The 15,829-nt window shown below is 43.5% G+C and overlaps 1 long non-coding RNA gene across 1 annotated transcript; it reads right to left on the bottom strand.

Annotated features, from left to right (window-relative positions):
- Positions 1-3,225: 3,225 nt before the first annotated feature.
- On the bottom strand, positions 3,226-14,803 carry LOC133126047 (uncharacterized). Its single transcript, XR_009708495.1, has 3 exons — positions 14,778-14,803; positions 5,307-5,407; positions 3,226-3,484 (listed from the first exon to the last, which is right to left on the bottom strand). It is a non-coding gene; the product is annotated as an uncharacterized LOC133126047 (long non-coding RNA).
- Positions 14,804-15,829: the final 1,026 nt, after the last annotated feature.

Here is a 15,829-nt window from a genome sequence, read left to right as displayed (position 1 = left end):
TTGTCACTTCAGTGAGACAGTTGGACTCATTTCTTGACTTGTCAGTGGAATAAATGAACTCAAGTCAAGTTAAAACAAACTAATGAGGAAAAACCTGAGAGGAAAAACACACACAGGCACGCACTGGCACAGCCTTTTTCAGTGGGTTCCACTTAAATGCAGCACAGGTTTAGCTAACCACACCACAGTATCTTGTGAACCCAGCACAGGCTGTAGATAAGAGTACCACAGTGTCTTGTAAATCCAGCACAGGCTGTAGATAAGAGTACCACAGTGTCTTGTAAATCCAGCACAGGCTGTAGATAAGAGTACCACAGTGTCTTGTAAATCCAGCACAGGCTGTAGATAGGAGTACCACAGTGTCTTGTAAATCCAGCACAGGCTATAGATAAGAGAACCACAGTGTCCAGCACAGTCTGTAGATAAGAGAACCACAGTGTCTTGTAAATCCAGCACAGTCTGTAGATAAGAGAACCACAGTGTCTTGTAAATCCAGCACAGTCTGTAGATAAGAGAACCACAGTGTCTTGTAAATCCAGCACAGTCTCTAGATAAGAGAACCACAGTGTCTTGTTAACCCAGCACAGGTTGTAGATAAGAGAACCACAGTGTCTTGTTAACCCAGCACAGGTTGTAGATAACAGTACCACAGTGTCTTGTTAACCCAGCACAGGTTGTAGATAACAGCACCACAGTGTCCAGCACAGGCTGTAGATAAGAGAACCACAGTGTCCAGCACAGATTGTAGATAAGAGAACCACAATATGTTGTGACAGTTAAATCCAGCACAGGCTGTAGATAAGAGTACCACAGTGTCTTGTAAATCCAGCACAGGCTGTAGATAAGAGTACCACAGTGTCTTGTAAATCCAGCACAGGCTGTAGATAAGAGTACCACAGTGTCTTGTAAATCCAGCACAGGCTATAGATAAGAGAACCACAGTGTCCAGCACAGTCTGTAGATAAGAGAACCACAGTGTCTTGTAAATCCAGCACAGTCTGTAGATAAGAGAACCACAGTGTCTTGTAAATCCAGCACAGTCCGTAGATAAGAGAACCACAGTGTCTTGTAAATCCAGCACAGTCTCTAGATAAGAGAACCACAATGTCTTGTTAACCCAGCACAGGTTGTAGATAAGAGAACCACAGTGTCTTGTTAACCCAGCACAGGTTGTAGATAACAGTACCACAGTGTCTTGTTAACCCAGCACAGGTTGTAGATAACAGCACCACAGTGTCCAGCACAGGCTGTAGATAAGAGAACCACAGTGTCCAGCACAGATTGTAGATAAGAGAACCACAATATGTTGTGACAGTTAAATGCAGAACAGGCTGTAGATAAAGAGAACCACGTTGTCCTGCATGGGGTCAGTCCCAGGACAGGTTCTTACTTTAAGCATGACGGCACCACAGGGTGTTCGCCTCACCGGGCGCTTCATAAATCTCCCAGCCCTCCTGGGGAGAGAGGCCTCTCCTGACACCCGTGTCATGTTTCCCAAAGTCTCCCCGGGACAAATAGAGGAGGCCATTACCCTCAGACAGGCAGTGTACGTCAGCCTCTTTCTTAACAAGCTCCTGTATATAAATAAATAAAATAAATAAAAGGAAGAATATACATCACAATTAAGAGGAGAAGGAGAGAGGGGAGACGCGGCGGGAAATTGAGACGGTGTGTGCGCGTGTGTGTGCGCGTGTGTGTGTGTGTGACAGCACTGTAAGCAGCGGCCAGGTGTAATGGTTTTTCATACGTCTCCTTTCATAAACAGATGGTGCTGTTTATTACCGCTAAGCCCTTTTGGCAAGTGAAGATATAATTACAGATTAGATGGAGGGAAGGTAATTGAAAGCTGAACGCCGCCGCGTTTCTCCCATTCAGCCGGCGCTTTCTCGGGCTACAGGGCTGTTACGGGGCGGAAAGGATCGAGTTCATTGCAACTGTGACAATAGTAGCGACTTAGCTGGCAGCCTGGTACTCACAAACAGCCCTGGAAACGATGAGGCCCACAGCAAAACATTTGTTGCAGGTGTGAGCTCCAAAGCTTTAATGCTATCCGTTCATTTTACACTATTTTATCGCCTTGGGGTTGTATGGTCAGGTTAGTCAAGGCAGAGTTTCTCCAGCATTAACTCTGTCACCTGACTGTGAGAAAAAACCAGAATCTAGACGTCTGGCACTGCCGAGCCGGCCTAGTCACATTCTCGTTGAGACCTAAAACCTTTTTCTTCTCTTAAGTAAACAATATGAGCTTGTTTTAAGTCTTGTTTTAACCTTTTTTGCTTAACAGGTGAAATTGTCTTATCAATATTTTGAGCAGAGAGACATTGTGACATAAACAGACTAGGTAAAGCCCAATATTATCACAGGTATTACTCAAATATAGCCTGGCTACGTCCTGCTAGTTGGCTAGAAAACTTTCACTTTTCAACCAAATATAGCCAGATTTTCACCTGATGAAGTTTCACTGACTTTTTCACCACAAAAGTGTTCACTGGGTTTATTCCTTTAAGGTGCATAGAGAATATCAACACACTTAAGTGTGCTAATATAGGTGACACAGTGGAGACAGGCACTATCTTGTCGACATGTCTTAGTCTTCATTATGTGAAAATAATAACTCATGGACATGGCAGGGCGTGTCTGTTTCTGAACATCATGTCAACATCTACTTTTAGTCATTTTTGTTAGCTCAATCACACATTTATTCACAATTTGTCTTGAAACGTTGTACTGTTGTTTGAACTTTAGTTGACAATTAGCTACTTAGCTGTGCTGTGGTAATTGATGTAAACAGAAAACTTGCACGCAATCCAGCCCTCTAGGAGTGGAGTTGACACCCCTGCTTTAATACGTAGATATTTTAATGACATTTACATAATGTTACAAGTACATGAAACAACATGTTACAGTAACAAAGGCTGAAAATTCTCTTTGAAAAATAGAGAAGCTATCCTGCTTATGAACATGTTGAAAATCCTTTATTACAAAATGGCCGCCTTCAATACTGGCTCAGATCATGCAGAATACTAACTCATGGGTATTCCGCTTTTGGCTTTCTCCCCCTCCCCCCCCCCCTTACATATTGGATAAACCAAACAAGGACAGGACAATCATAGCTCATTCTCTTCCTGGAGAGTGTGGCACCTGACAAAAGTCAAAACATCGACATTCATCTTCCGCCCCCTCCGGGACCGCGTAGCTCGTTTTGGCGAACTGAAAAGCGTCCGTGTTTCCTTGGCACGCGCTCCCCTGCCCGTTGGCGGGCCGGTAGCGTCGGCGTCAAATCCATAAATAACGGGATCGAAGGTCCGGGAGCTGGGAAGAGGGGGGGGGGGGGGAAGGGTTCCCTCCGAAGGCATTCTTTACACTCTATGAGACAGGCACAGCCTTCTAGAGCCATCCATTATAGATGCAGCCGGGGCGTCGCAAGGACTGTTCATTTCTCTCCCCCGAGCTGCTCGCCTGAAATATTCACCTGTTCCCCCTCCTGTAGGAGAAGGAGAAGAAGGGATTAATGGAGGGAGAGGAGGAAGAGGCCCCCCCCCTCACACGCACACCCATCCTACCATCCTACAAGTGACAGATCTGAATTGCTGACACTGGCTGCATCAGCACTGAAGTGCATTGTGGGAAAGGGAAGGATGCTCTTGGAGGGCGTTGGGGGGTTGAGTGTGACCACAGCCCCCAGCCACCATCTTTTGCAGCTACCTCTTTTTAATATCAATTTCTTCCCAGGGATAAATCCCCTGATGAAGTAGTTCACAGACAGTTCACAGACCCAGCTCAGGAGGAGGCCCACTCCCCAGTCTGTAGAGACGCGACCTTACTCTCACAGCCAGGAGAGACAAATGGTGCTATCCCTGGAGCTGAAAGGGCTTTCAGTGTCTGACTGTGTGATCTTAATGCACATTAACCCCCCATCATACACTCACACACACATGCACTCAAACTCACGTTTACACACGCATACACGCACCGCACACACACTCACATATGCACACACATACTGTATCACACATTCACATCACACACAAATGTGTATACACACATACACAAACATACATAAACACGGATCCACACATCGCACAGATATGCACAAACAGGGGTGGTATATGTTGAGTCACTCCGATCAGAAACACACATTCACACACACACACACACACTCTCTCACACACACACAGCCACTCTCTCTCACACACACACACACACACATGCACACACACACACACATCACCGCAGTAGGCCAGGCACAGCGATGGTATATGTTGAGTCACTCCGATCAGAAACACACACTCACACACACACACACACACACACACTCTCTCACACACACACACACACACTCACACACACAGACACTCTCACACACACACACATGCACACACACACACACACACACACACACATCACCGCAGTAGGCCAGGTACAGCGGTGTTATATGCGGAGTCACTCCGATCAGAAACACACACTCACACACACACACATACACGCACACACACACTCTCTCACACACACACACAGACACTCTCACACACACACACTCACACACACTCACACACACACTCTCACACACACACACACACACATTCTCTCACACACACACACAGACACCCTCACACACACACTCACACACACTCACACACACTCCCACTCGCACACACACTGTCACACACACTCTCTCACACACACACACATCACCGCAGTAGGCCAGGCACAGTGGTGGTATATGTTGAGTCACTCCGCTCTGGGCGATAGCGTAAACATCGGTGGGACAGCGGGAGAAATACTACCCGGGGTTTACAGGTGTGCAGCGGGCAGGAGACAGGGCTGAGTAATGGGAGCTGAGTGGGTGAAATGAATCTTCCAGGGACGCTGCCTTCCCTCTCCGAGCCCTCCCGTCCTCCCACCTCTCCACCGGAGTATTTATAGATTTATACATCTGATTCCCCTGTGTCCCAGGCCCGCCGTCAGACAAAATGGCCACCCATAACACGACAGGCTCGCTGGCTGGCCTACGCTTATGCAAGACGTTCATATACTGCATGTTGACGAGTGTGTTTTACTTCATGAAATATATTGAAAACATTTTTATTTTTACATGATCATGGCCGATTTTATATATAGTGACATTCTCTACATAGATTGTGAAGTTCCTTATATGTTAAAACTAGTGAATTAATGTAAGAATTATATCTTCCAGTTCTACACTCTCAAAAATAAAAGGTACGTAAGTCCCTAAAAAGGTACAAATGGCCTATAGGTACATAAAATTCTACTCTCTAGCCTGCAAATATATAATTAATTTGTACCTTTTTTGCTTGAAGAACAGAACGTTTTCTGGACGCTCCACATGTGTTTTGTGGGTAACCTTCCCTCTGACTGGACCCAGGAAAACAAGGAGCAAGGAGCTCTGTGAACGTGTTCAGAAAATGAGAGGGTTATGAAGGAAAACAGGCTCTGCTTTGGCTGTGAGGGGGGAGGAGAGAAAAAATCAATGAAAGTGTGGAACAAATTAAATCACTTGAAGCTGACTCATCATTAAAAAAATGGCCAGCGAATAACTCCAGTGCAATGACAAGTGGAGGAGGTGTGGAAGAGCAAACCTCCCTCAGTAAACTGGGTCCTACAGCGGAGCTACACCGTAAACTGGGTCCTACAGCGGAGCTACACAGTAAACTGGGTCCTACAGTGGAGCCATACAGTAAACTGGGCCCTACAGCGGAGCTACACCGTAAACTGGGTCCTACAGCGGAGCTACACAGTAAACTGGGTCCTACAGCGGATCCACTTAGTAGACAGGGTCCTACAGCGGAGCTACACCGTAAACTGGGTCCTACAGCGGAGCTACACAGTAAACTGGGTCCTACAGTGGAGCCCCCTGACCCAGATTCTCAATGTGGTCTCAGACTTTTGGACCCCACTGTATGTATGAAGTACTGATTCAGAATCTTTCGTACAAAATGGTTGCCATAGGGACCGGATGAGCTCTGACAGCCACTTGGGAGCTGGAGGCACCCGTGACATACTTTCTAATTTCTCTGGAAAAAGCTAAAGCCTCGACTCAATCTCAGTCCCTCGAAAAATTCATAACTCTGAGTAATGAATTTCATTCTTTCATTTCTTACTTTTTCCCCACCGCGCAACATCCAGGTCAGCGTTTTCTGAAAATAATGAAAAATCTTCTGCGAGAAATGGAAGCATTTCAAACTTCGAGTCGGAGGCTCCTCATAATTAAGGACGTAGCACGTATGACACAGATCAAACAGGGGCTACGGTCCTTTTCCTGGATTTTTATTTCAGACAGCATTCCCTTTTTGTTTTTAGGCATAAGCATCAGCTGAGATGGGGTGGGGGGGAAGCACGCATTCTCTGAAGTTCACACAGACTGAAAATTGAATTGGTTCCTGAAGCAGAGTTTAAAGAAAGGGGGAATAAAGTGTTTGAATAAATGCATCCTGCCTTGGCGAGAACAGAGTTTGATTTATGTAACGCAAAGTGCAGTGGGATTTTTGCTGGTTTAAATTAGCGTGATCCGCAGTGTGTTCCCAGAGCCGGGCGTTTCAAAGCTCTCTGATTCGCTGCAAATGCGAATGACAACACCAGGCCAATGCACTGCAAACATGCAGTATGGCCAGTTTGTACAGCACGTACTCATCATGCAGACTTATGTCCATGTGGACCCTGCTGTTAAATCCTGCTATGCCAGACTGACCAGCTTGAGAATTGAGCTGGTTAAGCTGGTCATAAGCAATTCTAGCTGGATATGAGCTGGTCAACCAGCCAGTGGTGGTAGCTGGTAGCTACCAGCTGTTTCAGAGCATAGCTTAAGCTGGTCAAACCATGTCAAGCTGGGAGCTGGTCCGTGCTGGTCAACCAGCTACTAGCTGTTTCCAAAACCTAGCTTGAGCTGTTTTTCTCAGCGGGGGAAGTAATAAACCCGAGTCCTCGTGGAGGTGAGACAGGACTGAGCGGAAGAAAGCACGAATGGAAGACGGCGGCTTCACCCTCCTGCTGCCCCTCGCTGCACGCTTGACACTCCGTCTCGCTCTCGTGTCGCATCGAGAATTTTAGATGACGCATTTTTGAACGCAATGGTGTGTGAAATCAACTTTGAGAAGCTCGAAGCGTATGCGTTCGCGTACTTTCTTATGGTGTGTTTAAGGCCAAGCAAAGACTGTATGCAAGTACCAGTGTGGCTGGCGCAATCTGACGTTGGTGTGGCGTAAAATAACTGATTGACTCTAGACACAACGGGCTCTGTACTTATTTTATCATGTTCTTCACGATTGCACTTACATATTCCTGTGACAGTGTTTGGTTGGGAAAGTAGTGCAGAAAACCCATCACAGTTTACAAGACTTGTCAGACCATAAATGGCACAATATTGCCTGAAATTGATTTAGTTAAACGGGTAAGAACACAAGAAGCGCTTAAATTGAACAGAATTAACCTAAGAGATGGTGAATAGGAGGCGGTTTCCTATGCAAAATAAAACAAATAAGACTTAAGGCTCCCAAATCAGTTAGGCACTGCAAAAAAACTCAACAAGTATTTTTGCCTTACATTTAGACTTAAAATCTTATTTAGACATTGTTAAGGCTGTTAAGGTTTCCCCAGTTATACAGCGACCCTGTTTCAAGTTCTTGTTAACTGGTTTGTTAGCTTCCAAACTGGCAAGAACCATCAAACGCACTTTATTATATTCTGCAATTCTGCTGAGTGAGATGTGTGTGCCTCAGCTTCGTAATATGCACGGAAACACAGTTCCAAGTTGATTGATTTGAGCTCCAAGCACAGGGAGCCAAGAGACAGACTCGATTGACAAGGGCTCCAGCCAATGGACAGAGTTGATTAACTACGGCTCAGGTCACAGGGAGCCAATGGGCAGAGTTGATCGTCTAGGCCTTCAGCCAACAGACAGAGTTGATTGACTAGGGCTCCGGTCACAAGTAGCGGACAAATAGAAGTAATTCACTACAGCTGCAGTCATGTAGAACCAGTGGAGAGCATTGACAGATAGCTCTTTCTGACTTGCACAGTGCTATTCAGCAAAATGGTGTGTACAAGAGGGCAATAGAACTGAATCAACACTGAGAATTTGTGAATATGTGAATATATGAATAAATATGTTATTTAAACGTAGAGAAATTTGGACACATAAATGAAATATTTATTTACATGTGTATTTAAACTTTAAACTTTCAGAAATTTGGACACTTGTAAATAAAATGTATTAACATACTTGTAAATATGATCTTTAAACTTACATACATTTTATCTCCATTTCTACATCGCATGACAAATTTGCGGAAGGTCTGTGCGTACAATCCTCATCATACCCGCTAAGGGGTTTGACCAACACGGAATGACTCATGGTTTCTACTGCATGGTAATGAACCACGTAACTGCATTTCCTGGCACATTGTGTGTTTTATCAAAATATCAGACCTCCTCCCAGTCCACTTATCCTCCAGCCTCTGCCCGTGGCTGATTAATGCTGATGCTTGACTAAGTGCCGCAGATAAGATGAAAAAACGGGCCCGTGATAATGGCTCTGACCAGCTCTGTGGGTTCTCTCTGTCTTAGCCGAGACAGGGAGAACAGGGAGGGATGGACAGAGAGAGAGAGAGAAAGGCAGACAGAGAGAGAGATGGACAAATGGAGGGAGACAGAGAGAGAGAGAGAGACCGAGACACAGATGGAGAGAAAGAGCGCAAGAAAGAGAGGGAGAGATACAGAGAGAGAGATACGGAGATAGTCAGTCTAGTCCTGGGAAAGAGGAATGTAGAGCCTTTAGCCAATCAGTGACTGAGATGCCTGTGTTACAATCTCTAGGCTTGTCAAATATGCATTACCTGCATTCTACTGATTGTTGACCAGGTAGGTGTAATGTGGAAGGTTTATCACTTGATTCTATTTATGTTCTATATATTCATTCAGAAATGTTACAGTACCAATTTTCTACAGTACCAATACAGCAACATACCCAAGACTGAAAGGACAAATGACAGGCTAGAACAGCTTCCCGGTATAGTACGGGATGCACCACTTTTGGGTAAAATACAGGAACCTGCGTGGAGGAGTCCTATCCATGATCCCACCCAAAGCCGCAAGTATGGTCAATACACTCTGGGCTAGCGCACTAGAGACCTGCCACTGTACCAAATTAGCGTACTATTGTTTTCAGCAGGGCTGTCAGTTTAGTTGATTGATTTCTACTATAAGTTCAATTACTTGGTGTATTTATTGGATGTTGCTGGTTTTATAAGCACTGCTTAATTGCGTTAAATGCATACATTGCAACACGGCACCATTAACTATATGGAATCAGATTATTCTTGCTTGAAACATGGCACATTTTCACTTTGAAACTGTGACAAAAGAATAGTTGCTTTTCTTCAGTTAGCCTACTAGCAATTGCAAGCAAATGTTTAGTTTATAGACAACGGCTCAAAGTTCTTACACTGTCCAAATACAGAAGCACACATCCGTGCCAGATGTTTATGATTTGTATGTGTACCGAGAGAGAAACTGCCTGAATCTGAGGTGGGATTTAAACTCGTCCAAGCATTTCTGTTAGATGAACGTGTCACCAGTCAGCTAAACACTTTCCTAGCAAACTAGCCAAGCTAAACATGCTCCACATGCTATGTCTTCAGTGAACATATTATGCATTTAACACATGTAAAAAAAAGAAACCTAATTAACATCATTCAAACATTATTTGCCGATTGGCTCTGTTAAGTCAGTCCTCTGTTTTTCTAGCAGAAGTGGTGATGACAGCAGTAGTAGCAGTCAAATGCAGCCTTATTTAAATTAATGAGACATTAATTATTATTTTACTATATCTGGTAGGAGCAGTACACTCATTAATAGTACAATTAGAGTCATTCTGTTGAATTGTCTGATTATTCAGTTGTCTGATTATTGATGTTGGTTGAATAAGAAGAACACAAAAGCATATATGAGTCAGTTGAGGAGTAAAGGCGTTATTTTTTCAATTAATAAGAAACAAAAGAAGAAGAGACTTGGCTGCTGTGCCTTCATATTGCGTTCGACAGGAACCTTTACTTGGCGCTGGCAATCCAAAAAGTGCACGTGTGGCTCGTTCTTGAAGCTTCCACGGCACTGCCATTGCACACCTCCGTAGCGTCATTCACATTTATTAACGCTTTCCTCCTGCGCGTTTCCATTTCGGATTTCCGTGTGGTCTTTTTTTTTTTTTTCTGACGGTGAAAAATAAAACTGGTAGCAATTGCGCGCGAGCTGTGAGGCGACCGCGTATTCTTTCTGCCTTGTTGCCGGGGACGACGGCGAGCAAATCCATCGACTCTGCTTAAAAGGCCATATCGCTGTGATGTTGCTAGGAGATGAAGATTTGGAACGGTGTATCGATATGTCCTAATGAAGTTGAATAGCCCATCACTCCAAGCGCTAAGCTCTCAAAGGGCACACTAGACGAGTTTATTTAAATGTCTCCGTACTCTCAGTCCTTTTTTGCTTCACTGAAGTGGAGTTTTTCTATCTTGTTTGGGCTAATTGTGGGTGACTCATTGATTTCTGCACAGCATTAGCAGTATCCAGTGATGACCCAGAACCAGGCCCTTATTAATCTGATTGATCTATCAATGTTAGCTTTTTTAAGGTGATGACATTGGCTGTCACTGACAAAATAAACTTCAACATTTTCCTATTGTTGTTTCTAGTTCACGTCCAAAGAAACTGCAGTCCCTGTGTGTTCATTCCAACCACTGTTTTCAGTAATAATCTCTGTTTAAAAAAAGATAATGAAAAACAATGGCTGAGCCCTTAGGGTTCCTGCTATATAAAGAATGACAGACTTGAATATTAGATTAGAGACATACATTAAAGAACCAACACGTTTCGCTCCCATCTCATGCACTAAAGCAATCATTTAAGCTGCTTCGAGATCTATATTTCCCCATTTGTGTGCAAACACCCACACACTGTCCTAAAGGCACACACAGTCCTACAGGCACACACACACACACACACACACACACACACACACACACACAGTCCTACGGGCACATACACACACACACACACACAGCCCTACAGGCACATACACACACACACACACACACAGTCCTACAGGCACGCACACACACACACACACACACACACACACAGTCCTACAGGCACACACACACACACACACAGTCCTACAGGCACATACACACACACACACACACACACACACCTACAGGCACATACACACACACACACACACACACACACACAGTCCTACAGGCACACACACACACACACACACACACACAGTCCTACAGGCACACACACACACACATACAAGGGAACACAAACACCTGTGTGCCTACATGCGTGCGGGCACACTGAAACAAGGACCCACACATACCGAGACGTTCATTTGCACACAAACGCGCATGCTCACACACAATGGCTGCGCTAATACCTTTGATTAATGACGGCTAAAGCTCTCCCGGCATCCAAGAAAATGAATTACCAATCAACTGTTTCCAGGAGAGGGGCTGGTGAGCTGGAAGATGAGAACGGTTTCACTAAAATAATCCCGTAAAAATAAAAGAGGGGGAAGGCAAAGATACGGGTTTTATTTCTGTTTAGAGGGAAAGAAGCATGGCAATGCATCCAGCACTTGACAATAATGAGAGAGAAGAAAAGCCAGGCGAGGCCTGTGTTTACCCAAACCGCAATCCACAAGGTAACCCCCGGTCCCCGCGTGACCGTTTCAGAAACAAACAGCGCCATATTGCGCAGGGAACTCACTTGAACCTATACCTTTTTACATTATTCTTCCCGGCTACTGTGGGAATATCCCTAATTGATTTTCTATTTCTCTCATTCCTGTATTTACCACCTTTTCCACAGTACTCCAAGTAAGCTACTGTGACCGATTTCAGCAAAAAACCAACTTCTCGTATCTGAGCAAAAGAAAAAAGTGATAAAGTACGAAAACGCAGCGAAGGAGGAGACCGGATCTAAATGAAAAATAATAACTGGCTCATCCGCTCATACGCCGCATCCATTCGAATCACCATCCGTTTTCTGCTGTATGAAATTAATTACGATTATGCACATGTTTAATGAGGTGTGGACAGTAGCATTGTTCTGGATAAAGTCCCTCCAATGCACGGAGAAGCCGCTGTAGGCATGTCCCCACAGCTTTGAAGTTACTGATAAATTGCTTTTAAAGGCCCACTCAGTTATTTCAGTTGCTAACACAATGCTAACGGCTCATATTGAGCAAAAAGACTAAACTATGGTAGAACTGTATTGAGTTATTCTCTCAATAAAAATAACCGTAAAGACCCTCATAAAAAAGTACTTCCAAAGGATAAAGTAAGTATTTAAAATAAGTGGCGGGCCGACAATATTTCATTGTTCATACAGTATTCCGTTTTCCGTGTTTCATCCTTCTTTGTTGTTTTATATAACAGACGTTTTGGAGCCCTTGCTCAGCTCACCACTCACTCATCAGGCAAAATATCAAAAGAATATTTTATTAGGTATTTATTCAACTTAATTTTTATTCTTATTGGTCTTCAGCTGCTGTAGCCTATCCACTTATATGTTTGACATGTTGTGTGTTCAGAGATGCTCTTCTGCATACCACTGTTGTAATCCGTGGTTATTTGTGTTACTGTCACCTTCCTGTCAGCATTAACCAGTCTGGCCATTTTCCTCATTAACAAGGCGTTTTTGTAATAAAGTAAAAATGTTCCTAATAAAGTGCTTGGTGAGTGTATGTCCCCTTCATATGGACCGAACGAAAGAGCCACTTCAGCCGGCACAGACGACCCTGACAGAGAAATAGCTGACCCAGCCGATGCACTGTCGGGGGAAAAAGCATTTCTCAGCATCAAAATGGTGACTGTATCTTATTCACATGAGAGTCACATTGGACACAGATGGCCTCCACCAAGCAGTCCTGCCTGATAAACAGTAAATGGTCTGACTGTGCACTTCTTCTTTTGGATGTCAGTTTTTTTTTTCTTTGGTCAGAAATATTGCAGGGACAAGAAGTCTCTAAAACTGTTTAAGTCTTGGAATAAAATATGCTATAAGGTATTGTAACACATTGCCATTGAAAGTGTATATAATTATATTTTCTGAAGTCAGGATATATACAGTACATTGCTGTATATCCCGTTTTGATAGTGGATGTGTCCTTTAATTTGTTTTGTTCTGTGTTTTTTTTTTTTTCTTCTTCTTAGAAATAGGACTACTGCTTGTATTAGAAGGGTGCAAACATGTTGCATCTAACATGATCAAGTCAGGATGTTGTGGAACACTGTTCCTTCCATCCTACATCTCAAATAGAAATACGAGGTATGGAAAAAATGGGGCATTAAACGAGTTAAGTGGGAAAAATAAATTGGACGTCTAACCCAGCTCGGCTGAGTGGGCGGTTTTGTGCTCGAAACAATTACCAAGGCAACCGCTGTAAACATTCTATTCTCGCCAACGATCTATTAATATCACGAGGACATGCACTGTGTGCAGTACTTCGCATTCAGCTGCTTAAGTTAATTACCTGTGAAGTGATGTTAATAGCATTTTGACCGCCCGTTTTCTCTTCTTGTAAAGAGATTTGAGGAGAAGCGCCGTGGAAAGCAGCGGGAGATTGCTCTGCAGTTTATGAGTTAAAAGGCTTGGATTTCTGTCACGCGTCTTTTGAGGTATAAACCTGCGATGATACCGGTCCGCGATTTACAGCTAGGAGGTGGCCTGTTAAAAAAAAGAGATAGGGACTGCATGACGACGCAGCAGGAAAGACGCTATTGCATGTGTTTTATATCCGTGCAGCGGTGCAGTATAATGGATAAGAAGGGGGCTTGTGATGAAAAGGTTGCTAGTAAGATTCTCAGGTAGTACAGTGCCATTGTACCCTTAAGCAAGGAAGCTATACTTATAATAATTTGCTATTTAGCTGATGTCAAACAGTTGACAGCAGCACCCAATAAAGGGTTATCATGGCTACACTGCGGTTTGAACCACCAACCTTCCAGGTCCCAGTCATATATCCAGCTATGTAACTTAATATTATGAAAAACACAAAATCATGCTGGATAAAAGCATGAACAATCTCCATATGACTTCTGTAAATGACACCACAGAAGCTATGAAATAAAATAAATTCAATTCAGACAATGAGAAAATGCCATGGCTACCAGCTGGTGAAACTGAGAGATTGTCAAATATTTTCTGAAAACAACAAGAAGGCCTATAGGATTGATTTGTAAACTTTTACAATTTAACATGATAACGAAGCCATGGTGTGTTCGTCGAGAAGCCGTGCAAAATTATAGAGAGGATTATCCTGCAGAAAAAAAGCTCAAACTAAGTTTCGAAACATCTAGTAGCTGGTTGACCAGTTCAGACTAGCTCTCAGCCCAGCATTGTTTAGCTAATTCACCAATTCAGACCAGCTCCCAGCTTGACATGGTTTGACCATCTTAAGCTATGTTGTGAAACAGCTGTTAGGTGGTTGACCAGCTATCAGCTCAGACAAGCTACCAGCACTAGCAACCAGCTCATACCCAGCTAGACCAGTTCATGACCAGCTTGACCAGCTGAGTTTTCAAGCTGGTATAAGTGGATTTTACAGCAGGCTTAGAGCATCCATGCCTCTCAGCCCTCATCAGTATTCAGAAGTTGATCTAGTGCTTTTAGTTTTACATAAACCTGATAGCCGTTTCCACCTTCCTCTTCCACAATCATTCAAACAGCTACATCCATTCCAACAGCACCATACTTACTGTACAGTGTCCCAGGCTGTCGCACAAGAGTCGAAGATGTCCAGCTTAAGTCAGATTAGTTCAGCCTCCACAACCTTAGTTCAGAGACCACTCCCTCTTCCTGTGGTTCAGAAACCTAGCAAATTACAAATTACAAGTTGCAAATCTCACTGAAATAAGAAATATTAGTTTTTGAACAAGAACTATGCACACGCAGTAACCCGCATATACCCTTTAAGAGAATAGTGTTTCATTTAGCTTTGAGATTCCTCATTTAACAGGAGAGAAACAACATTGGGATGAAATCAACGAGAACTGAAGTTCATATATTGAATATTTGACATTTTCTGTAATAATCTTTCAACTGAAAACAATTGAGAATTTATTTTCCCTTCTAGGACAATGGACCCCTTCAGATTTAACCCCAGTGATGCCCTTTTCAGAAAGCCATTAGTCAAAACCAATGGCAGTATGACTCAAATGGAGGAGACGTAGGATTATCGTTTCATTCATCCTAATAGCCCTGTCTTTATGGTCTGGGAGAGAGCAGTTAGGCCCAATCCAGAGTAATTCTATTACAGATTGAATATTAAGTTATGCAATGTCAAATGTCAGGGTGTGTTAGTGTTGTTGGGGTAGGGTTTGTTTTCAGTTAACTGCAGCAATATCTGCATCACAGGATTGCTATTTGGGGAAATCTTACGGGTTCAATTATGGGTTCAAAATGGATGCACTGTTAAGTGTCTCGATGCCACCGGTTCTGCTCAAAGACCATTGGCCTGGTGATGCTTCTTCACTTGTGTGTGTGTGTGTGTGTGTGTGTGTGCACGTGCTCTTGTGTGTGTGAGTCTGAGTCTGTGTCTTTTTGAATGAGATGGTACATTTCTCTCATTGCAACAGTTGACACCACAGAAAAGGTTTATGTAAATTTCATTAAAAATATATTTCATTCTTTGTTAAAGGGAAGCATTCTAAACAGTGGTTATACAAGTTAAGATTCATTTTCTCTAGTTCAGACGTGAATTTGGGAAAACACGAAACACATATTTTGGAGAAATTTACATAACATCTTA

The sequence above is a fragment of the Conger conger genome, chromosome 4 (assembly GCF_963514075.1).
Source record: "Conger conger chromosome 4, fConCon1.1, whole genome shotgun sequence".
In the NCBI taxonomy this organism is placed as follows: domain Eukaryota; kingdom Metazoa; phylum Chordata; class Actinopteri; order Anguilliformes; family Congridae; genus Conger; species Conger conger.
Note: the sequence above shows the minus strand (reverse complement) of the source record. Positions and strands in the feature narration are given on the sequence as shown.